At 38.7% G+C, this 8751-nt stretch overlaps 1 pseudogene; it reads right to left on the bottom strand.

Moving 5' to 3' along the window:
• Positions 1-3971: 3971 nt before the first annotated feature.
• On the bottom strand, positions 3972-7276 carry LOC139171911 (U3 small nucleolar ribonucleoprotein protein IMP3-like; annotated as a pseudogene).
• Positions 7277-8751: the final 1475 nt, after the last annotated feature.

Here is an 8751-nt window from a genome sequence, read left to right on the forward strand (position 1 = left end):
GATATATTCTATTCCTAAATTTTCACTTCTATTCCTTCTCTAATATATTTTACTCGAGTATAACCTCTATAAATTTCATTGTGTATTGTGTATTGGACTAACTAACTAACTAGGTGGATGGATGCATGGCTGGATGGCTGGGTGGATGGATGGATATCTATTTATATAAATAAAATAGGCCTAAGGAATTTGAGGAATCACCCATCTTCCATGGTGTCTGCCTATCCAGTAAAAGCTGGCAAGTGTTGCCATTCTTTGGTTCCCCTCAATTCAACAGTGCCACCTACTGGGGCCCAAGAAAGAATGCCTTCTTTGCCACAAACGCATTTTTCTGAAACATAAAAACATAAAAAATCGGAATAAGAGAACTTCAGATAGGGTTCCTCTGTCATCTGTACAGCAAACAGTTATTGGACTTGAGTTACCTCACAGGCATTGTAGCCGTGGTGGGATTCAGAAACGTTAGTATTGTTTCTGGGGGAATGGCTTGGTGGGCATGGCAGGGCAAGGATACTGTAAAATCTTCATTCCCTCCACACTCCAGGGGAAGGTTACCAAATCCCCATTTCCTCCTGATCAGCTGGGACTCGGGAGGCAGAGAATAGATGGGGGCAGGCCAGTCAGAGGTGGTATTTACCGGTTCTCCAAACTACTCAAAACTTTCACTACCGGTTCTCCAGAACTAGTCAGAGCCTGCTGGATGCCACCTCTGCAATAGTTTTGGGTCTTACCTGTTCACTGAATAAGGAACAGTAGTCTTCACTAGTTCTCTGGTTGAAGTGGAAAAATGACAACACTTTAAATGACAACGCTCATTGATCTATCGTATAAAAGCTTGTCTCACCTGAGCCGTTCCTACAGAGAAAACAACTTGAAGTATTTGTACCTAGACATCGCCAGTTGAGCAGTATGTAAATATACATATTTATTAAATGTATATATAATTTATTATTACTAACAATAAAGTAAGCAGTGGAATGGCTTGTCTCAGAAAGTTGTGGATGCTTCATCACTGGAGACTTTTAACAACAGATTGAACAGCCATTCGCTAGTAATGATATAGAGCAGTGTTTCCCAACCTTGGCAACTTGAAGATATTTGGACTTCAACTCCCAGAATTCCCCAGACAGCATTCGCTGGCTGGGAAATTCTGGGAGTTGAAGTCCAAATATCTTCAAGTTGCCAAGGTTGGGAAACACTGTTATAGAGAACTGATAGCAAATCTTTTTTGGTTTGCATGCCAAAAGGGGGGACACGGGAGTGAGCCGACGCGTGAGCATGCTCACACCCATAATTCCATGCAGCCCCCCCCCCCCCAACACGCTGCTGGAATACAATGGTATGCCCATTTTTCACTTTCCCCAGGCTTCAGAGCCTTTCTGAAAGCCTGGAGAGCGCAAAAATGGCCTTCCCCACCCCTAGCGGAAGCCCTCTGGAGGCAGGAAATGGCCCATTTGCCAACTTCCGATTAAACTTGAAGTCCCATTTTTTGGCTCTCCCCAATCTCCAGAGCCTTTCTAGGCAAAAACGGCCACCCCCGCCCTGGATGTCCTCCGAAGTCCAGAAATGCTAGTTTGGCGACTTCTGGTTGAACCAAAAGTTCCTTTTTTTTGCTCTTTCTAGGATCCTTGGGAGGGTGAAAATGGCCTTCCCCCGCCCCCCTGGAGGCCAGAAATGGCTCGTTTCAAATTGGGAAACAGACCATTTCTGGCATCCAGAGGACCTCCGGGAGGGTGGGGAAGGCCGTTTTAACCCTCCGCAGGCTCCTAGAAAGGCTATGGAATCTGGGGAGAGCAAAAATAGGCCTTGCCCACCTCCCCTGGAGGCTGGAAACAGCCTGTTTCCTGACTCCCAGAGGTCTCAGAAATCCCAATTATCAGCTGGCCAGCATCATAGCCAGGCTGCAGCCCACTTGGAACCAGGCCAGATGAGTTGAGGGTGAATGTGTGTGCATGTGCATAGCTCCATTTGTGAGAGTTTCAGGCACTTGTGCTCATGTGCAAAACTTCACTTGTGTGAGTGGCAGCCACTCGCACAGAACTATCATCTCTCTCCCTTAATGGACCATTTGGAAGTGAATCGCACATTGTAACTACAGATAATGTGCAGTTAGGAAATATTTTAAAACTTCCTTGTTTTTTTTTACAGCAGATAGGAGAACTGCATATAACAATGAAAAGAAACAGGATTGCAATATATATGTAAACAAATAGCAGCAAGGCCATCTCTCTCTCTCTTTCTATCTATCCACCCAACTAAAATAAATAAATAAATAAATAAATAAATAAATAAAAAGTGACTTATTTTGAGCATCTGTTTCAAAAGCTCAAGTTTGAGTTTTATATGTTGAGGAAAGTGTTGTTATATGGGGTTTTATTGTGTAAAAATGCAATTCAAAATATTCCATCTACCAAGATCAGATGATGATATACAACTGGAGGCAAGGCTGCATGGAAAACTTTGCAAATTACACTTTTCTAACTAGTTTTGCAATCAATTCCATCAATATGGAATTGTCTTCGGAGTGGGGCAGCATAGAAATCCAATTAATAAAATAAATAAATATAAATATATGTGGTTCAGATTGTATTAATACTTTAGCAAATATGCAAATACGTTGTTTTTATATGAACTAAAAAGTCTTGGGCTTCTTGATGTATTTGTACTTTGTACTAAAGAAGAACTCACAAAGTACAGTGGTACCTCTAGCTAAGAACGCCTCTTAAGAACTTTTCTAGATAACAACCAGGGTTTTTTTGCCTCTTCTTAAGAACCATTTTCTACTTAAGAACCTGAGCCCGGAAAATTTTCCCAGGAAATTTGAGAGTGGCACGAAGGCCCGGCCAGTTTCCTGTCATTCCCCCTGGGTTTCCCTCTCTGGCACAGTGTATGGGAGGCAGCCTCACGCCGGGTGTATGGGAGGCACGTGTTCCTCCTCCCTCTTTTTTTTTAAGCCTTAAAGTTTTGAATTTTTTTGATTAACCTCACGTCAACTTCTTCCTTTAGCAGTGACTGTCCTCCTCCTCTTCCTCCTCCGACCCAAATTCTGAGCTTTTGTTTCTTTCCTAATGGGTTTGCATGCATTATTTGCTTTTACATTGATTCCTATGGGAAAAATTGCTTCTACCGTACTTACAAACTTTTCTACTTAAGAACTTGGTCACGGAACAAATTAAGTTCTTAAGTAGAAGTACCACTGTATCATGTCCTACAACTCATAAAAACATACCAGAATTATGGGATCACCATCTTATTCCTTATGGAGGTAAACTAAGATATTGCCAGATGATGTGTTATTCTAAAGGAACTGAAGAACTGCCTTGAAAGTAAACAGACACAATACAGTTGAGTTCTGATATTCTAGTCATTTATCCTTTTAATTTAATGAAAGTGGTTTAATCACTAAATGTTCATGTCACCACTTTGCCAAAATTTGACTTCTAGTTGCTGCAATGAGTTTCTGTTGTATCATTTCAAAATACAGATCAGAGATGCATTTTTTCTGCTTTCTACTACTACTTTACTACTATATGCCAGAATTCAATTTTTTAATTAATCATTTAACAACCAAAGTCTAAATCTGTGTAAATTTCATCAATTAACTTTGCTAGCAATAATAGAAGATTAATATAAATCCTTAGCCTTAAAGTATCAGTCCACTGGTTACAATCTGCAATTTATTAATCCGATTTGGGAAGCACATTTGTTTTAAACTGCAGCTGGGAGTAAATTTTAGAGATTTTACAGAGAACACAAAGATTAAATAGCTTTATGCTCCAAAACTGAACTCAAAATTAATGTTTTGAGGTATTTACACATTATAATCATAATCAGAGCAAAATTCTTTCCATTATTGTAAATGCTGTGGATAAGATAAATGTACATTCATTAACCAGTTCAAAACCTTAAGTTCTAGCCAACAATTTAACATTGATATAACAGTTTGTACATTAATAGAGAACATGTTACTATAGAAACAATAATATAAAGTTGTTGAGATGCCAAGAAAAAAATAAATCTTAAAATAATAACTGCATAGATTTTGTTGTAGGCAGCCATCCAAATCTTGATCAAAAGGGAATAATAAAGTCTGTTTTAATTAAAACATTCTATATGGAACAAGATTAGACACCATCTTCTGGGAAGAAGTTAGATGCAATCCAATTATTAATCTTTACTGTGATCCAAAATGAAATCAATAAAAGGAACACACAGGATGTTTTACAAGATGCCCATAGGAAATTCTTGTCCTCCATTTCTTTCTGATAGAAATCCTAACCATGTAGTTATAAAAATTGCACTCCATCACAAAAGGGTGTGGTTTGGCTGATAGTCTTGTATACAACTATATACTGTTTGCACAACTAAACAAGCAAAACAAATCAAAGACTGAAATGTACTAAAGCTAACTCAGTTAAACATTTAAGGTATAATCACGCAAATGGTTAACAAAAGAAAAGTTGTTCTTAACAAATGAAGTCAAAATCATCCCGTTCCTGATTGTAGTTGAGCACATGTTGTCGGATACGCGAGGAATCAGTCCAGGTAATAAGTCCTCCGTGGCCCTGGTGACCAAGAATGCAGGGTCTGTTATAACTTCTGGTCCCACCCAGATATGCCCCTGCTCCACAAATGTCACAGCAGATTTCAAGTTTTGCGCCATACGGAGCTTTATGATCAGACAAGGTAAACGGCGACGGCAGAAGGAAGAGGCTGAGACTCGATCACACAGCTCAAGAGAGCTCTTAGAGGGTATCACACCCATGGCATAAAGTTTGTCCATAAGAGCAGCAGTGCTCCTAGCGCGGAAACCTGCTGATTCAGGTACATCACCCAGGTCTCTGATCCGGCGTGCTAGTTCCCGAACAGCCCGACTAAGCTGATTGTAGCGAGTGTAATCTTCCCTCCGCTGTATACGGAAACGACGAAGCACACGCAGCTCAGCTAGGTTGCCTGGTTAGAAAATGGAAATAAAAATTAGATTATAACATATAGATATCTATATGTATGTATGTAAGAGAATGTAAAAAAAGGGATACTGTATGTGTGTAAATAGTAATAATGTAAATAATAATGTAATAATAGAGTAGATTAAAAATTAGAATTTAGATAAGTAACTGTTATTAGTCATACCCGTAGGAACTCGCTTATAGTGAGGAAAATTGCGTGTTTGTTTTATGGTATTTTATATTGTTTTTAATCTTGAAAATGCTTAATAATTTTTTAAAAAATAAAATCATTATCCCCAGCCTAGAATCTGTTTTGGGGAAGCAATTGGGAGGTGGAGTGATTATTTTGTCAAGTTTTACGAAAGGTCGTTCCAATCGTTAGGTAGCTTCGAGGGGCAAGCAATAAATAAGCACGATAACAAAAGCAAGGGGGGAAAAATCTGCCATTCCTACGACGATCCAAAATTGCTTTTTTTTCCCAAGAGGCAACTGGACTCTCTGATTTTTTTAAAAAAACCTATCTGAAAGTCCACTTGTGTCTTGGGGGAAAAAAAGCACCTTTGGGACAACCATGACCTGGATGACTGAGAATCTCCATAGACATTCCGATGGCGAGGAATCATAAAGCCCTTTTCAGATTCCCTAAAATTAATCGAGCAGAATTGGAACCAAGGGGCTGAACAGTGTGTTTTTTTCAGCAATCTCAATAGAAGAGTATAAGAAATCCCCCCCCCCCCCCAAAAAAAAAAACCCTTCCCAGAGGGCTGAAATACTATTCTCCAGTTAAGGAAGGAGAAAATTGATGGGCTGCAACTTTCTCACAATACTTAATACTTATTATTACAAGTTTTTAACACTCATTAATACTTATTATAATAATGTTTTTAATACTTATTAATACTTAATAAGTATTAATACTTATTAATGCTTATTAATGCTTATTTATTTTATTTGTCTTATAAATATAGCATTGTATTGTAGTATGTTTAACATAAGTATAAAGTAGAGACAGAAAAGATAAAAAATACATTTGGCAGGAACTGTAGGCATAAAGGTGCACTTAATACTTATTAGTCTCTCCCTCTGCTTTTTGTAGTTTACGAGTGTTACTGTCATAGTAACATAGTATCGCAACGTTTCCCGCCTTCACTTTCTTTACGGCCAACTGCTCGCAGGAAAAAACAAGAAATAACATCATAACGGCAATAAAAAGCCCCGTAGCGTCATCCAATCGCATCTCTCCGATGGGAGACGAACTGACGTCAGGGAGAGTAAGAATCTAGCCAGTGAAAAAGCAAACACTGTGGTCTCAACGGCAATCGGAGACGGGAGCAAAACCGGAGCTCTGGCCACGCATTGCCTGGTCGGTCAGCCGTTTTGAGCTCGCGCTTGAATCTAACGGAGAACATCCTGATTAGGCAAATATTCTGAGCTACCTTCCTCAACCTGATGCTTTCCCATAGTGTGATTAGTAGAGTTGTGGACTATGAAAAGCTATTCTTACAGGATAATTAAACCTGCATTTCTTGCTTTTTTAAAAAATTAAATAAATTTATTTTTATTTTATTTAACATACAAACATTTAGACATCATATACTGTAATACAACATTGAACATTTACAATTTATATATTTACAAGATTTATTTTTTACAATTCTATTTGATATACCTTTTTCTTAACTTCCACCCAGTTGTATATTTTTCCCACACTTTGTAATAGTCCTTATTTTGTTGGTTTTGTATCTCGTATGTTAATTTGCTAAATTTGGCGCAGTCTAATATTTTTTTTAATCACAATTTCTTCGTTTGGAGTCTTTTCTTGTTTCCATACTTGTGCATATGCTAATCTTGCAGCAGTAAATAAGTGATTTATTAAGTAGTAATTTTCTTTTACTATGTTTGCCTCTGATTATGCCTAATAAATACATTTCCGGTTTTATCTCGACTTTATAGCCCAGTATTTCTTCCATCCATGTCCGAATTTGGATCCAATTTTTTTTTTTGCTTCCTTACATTGCCACCATTTCTTGCTTTTAATAATGGGGGTTTTAGTGTTTTTTAAATTATTACATTTGTTCTTACATTGTCTTAGTTATTGTTGTGAGCCGCCCCGAGTCTTCGGAGAGGGACGGCATACAAATCTAAATAATAAATAAATAAATAAATTATGCCATCCAACAGTATGTAGCCTTCTACATTTTATATCATTTGTCGCCTCCCTAATACATATATTATTTTTTAATATTTTGTTTTATATTGTTTTGGTTACCCACTTTGAGATCCTGGGTATGGATGAAGTATTCCACCCCACCCATTCCCTGGTCCATGATAAGGAATCTATGTCATGAATCATAGACTTAATGAAGCATAGTGGATGAATACCAGCAGATGATATGGCTCCCCAAATCAACACATACTGTGGAAATGTTACACTGGACCTCAAGCATCTTGCAGAGTGTGCCTCCATTCTTCCTCCATACTTTGGGTCCTTGGTTGCCAAATGAGATGTAAAAGTTTCCACAGTCTGTGTTGATTTGGGGAGCCATGTCATCTGCTGGTATTCGTCCACTGTGCTTCATTAAGTCCAGAGTCAACAGAGCTGTCTACCGGGAGATTTTGGTGCGCTCCATGCTTCCATCCACATGCCAGCTTTATGGGGATGGTGACTTAAATTTTCCAGCAGGATTTGGCTCCTGCTTACAGTGCCCAAATCCCCCAAAACCAGGTTCAATGATCATGGGATTACTGTCCTTGATTGGCCAGCAAACTTGCCTGATCTGAACCCCAAAGAGAATCTATGGGGCATTGCCAAGAGAAAGATGAGAGACATGAGACCGAATAATGCAGAAGAGCTTAATGCTACTATTGAAGCATCCTGGTCTTCCATAACACCTCAGCAGTGCCACAGGATGATAGCTTCCATACCACGCCGCATTGAGGCAGTATTTGCTACAAAAGGTCCCAAACACATGCATGCTTATACTTTTTGGAGGTCTGATACCATTCTATGCGCAATCCTTGTTTTATTGATCGTATGTAATATTCTAATTTTCTGAGAATGGGGGATTTGGGGTTTTCATGAGCTGTAAACCATAATCGTCACAATTATGACAAATCATGGCTTGAACTACCTTGCTTTGCCTGTAATGAGTCTCTCTCATATATTAAGTTTCACCTTTTAAGTTGCATTACTGAACTAAATGAACGTTTGCATGATATTCTAATTTTTCAAGTTTCACCTGTACTATAGGTCAAATCTGCTAAAACTTTTCAGTGTCTCAATAGAGCATAAAATGTGAGGAAAACTTTTGAGGATGACTTAATCATATTTCAAGCATTTGGCATCCTTCTCCCCCATATTTTCTGTAGATGTGGGGCTCAGAATCCAAAATTTGTCACAGATAACATATTAATATTATACAACATTCAGTTCTTCAATTGCTTATTCATCTATTGCCTACAGGTGTGGCTCCTAAATCAACTGTCAAGATTTCCCAGTATACGACTCCAAGATCTGCCAATAAGGCTTTGCTTCAGAATTGTAGAGAGATCTGTATTTTAAAGCAAGGCACATCAAGTATGTCCAAAGCCGTTCCATCTTTTCCAGATGCCAAAGTATTTCCAGATCCTGCTAGTACTGATCACATTGGCTCCACATCTGAACAAAGGTATGCAACTAAACTGGCCCTTTGCTTTGGGCGGTGCAGGAATAACGACCCTTTTGGGGAGATCCAGTGGAGCCTCACAGCACTATAATAGCTTTTGGGTTGCGTGAAAAATCATGGGGGTTTTCACAGCAAAA

Source organism: Erythrolamprus reginae, chromosome 1 (assembly GCF_031021105.1).
Source record: "Erythrolamprus reginae isolate rEryReg1 chromosome 1, rEryReg1.hap1, whole genome shotgun sequence".
In the NCBI taxonomy this organism is placed as follows: domain Eukaryota; kingdom Metazoa; phylum Chordata; class Lepidosauria; order Squamata; family Dipsadidae; genus Erythrolamprus; species Erythrolamprus reginae.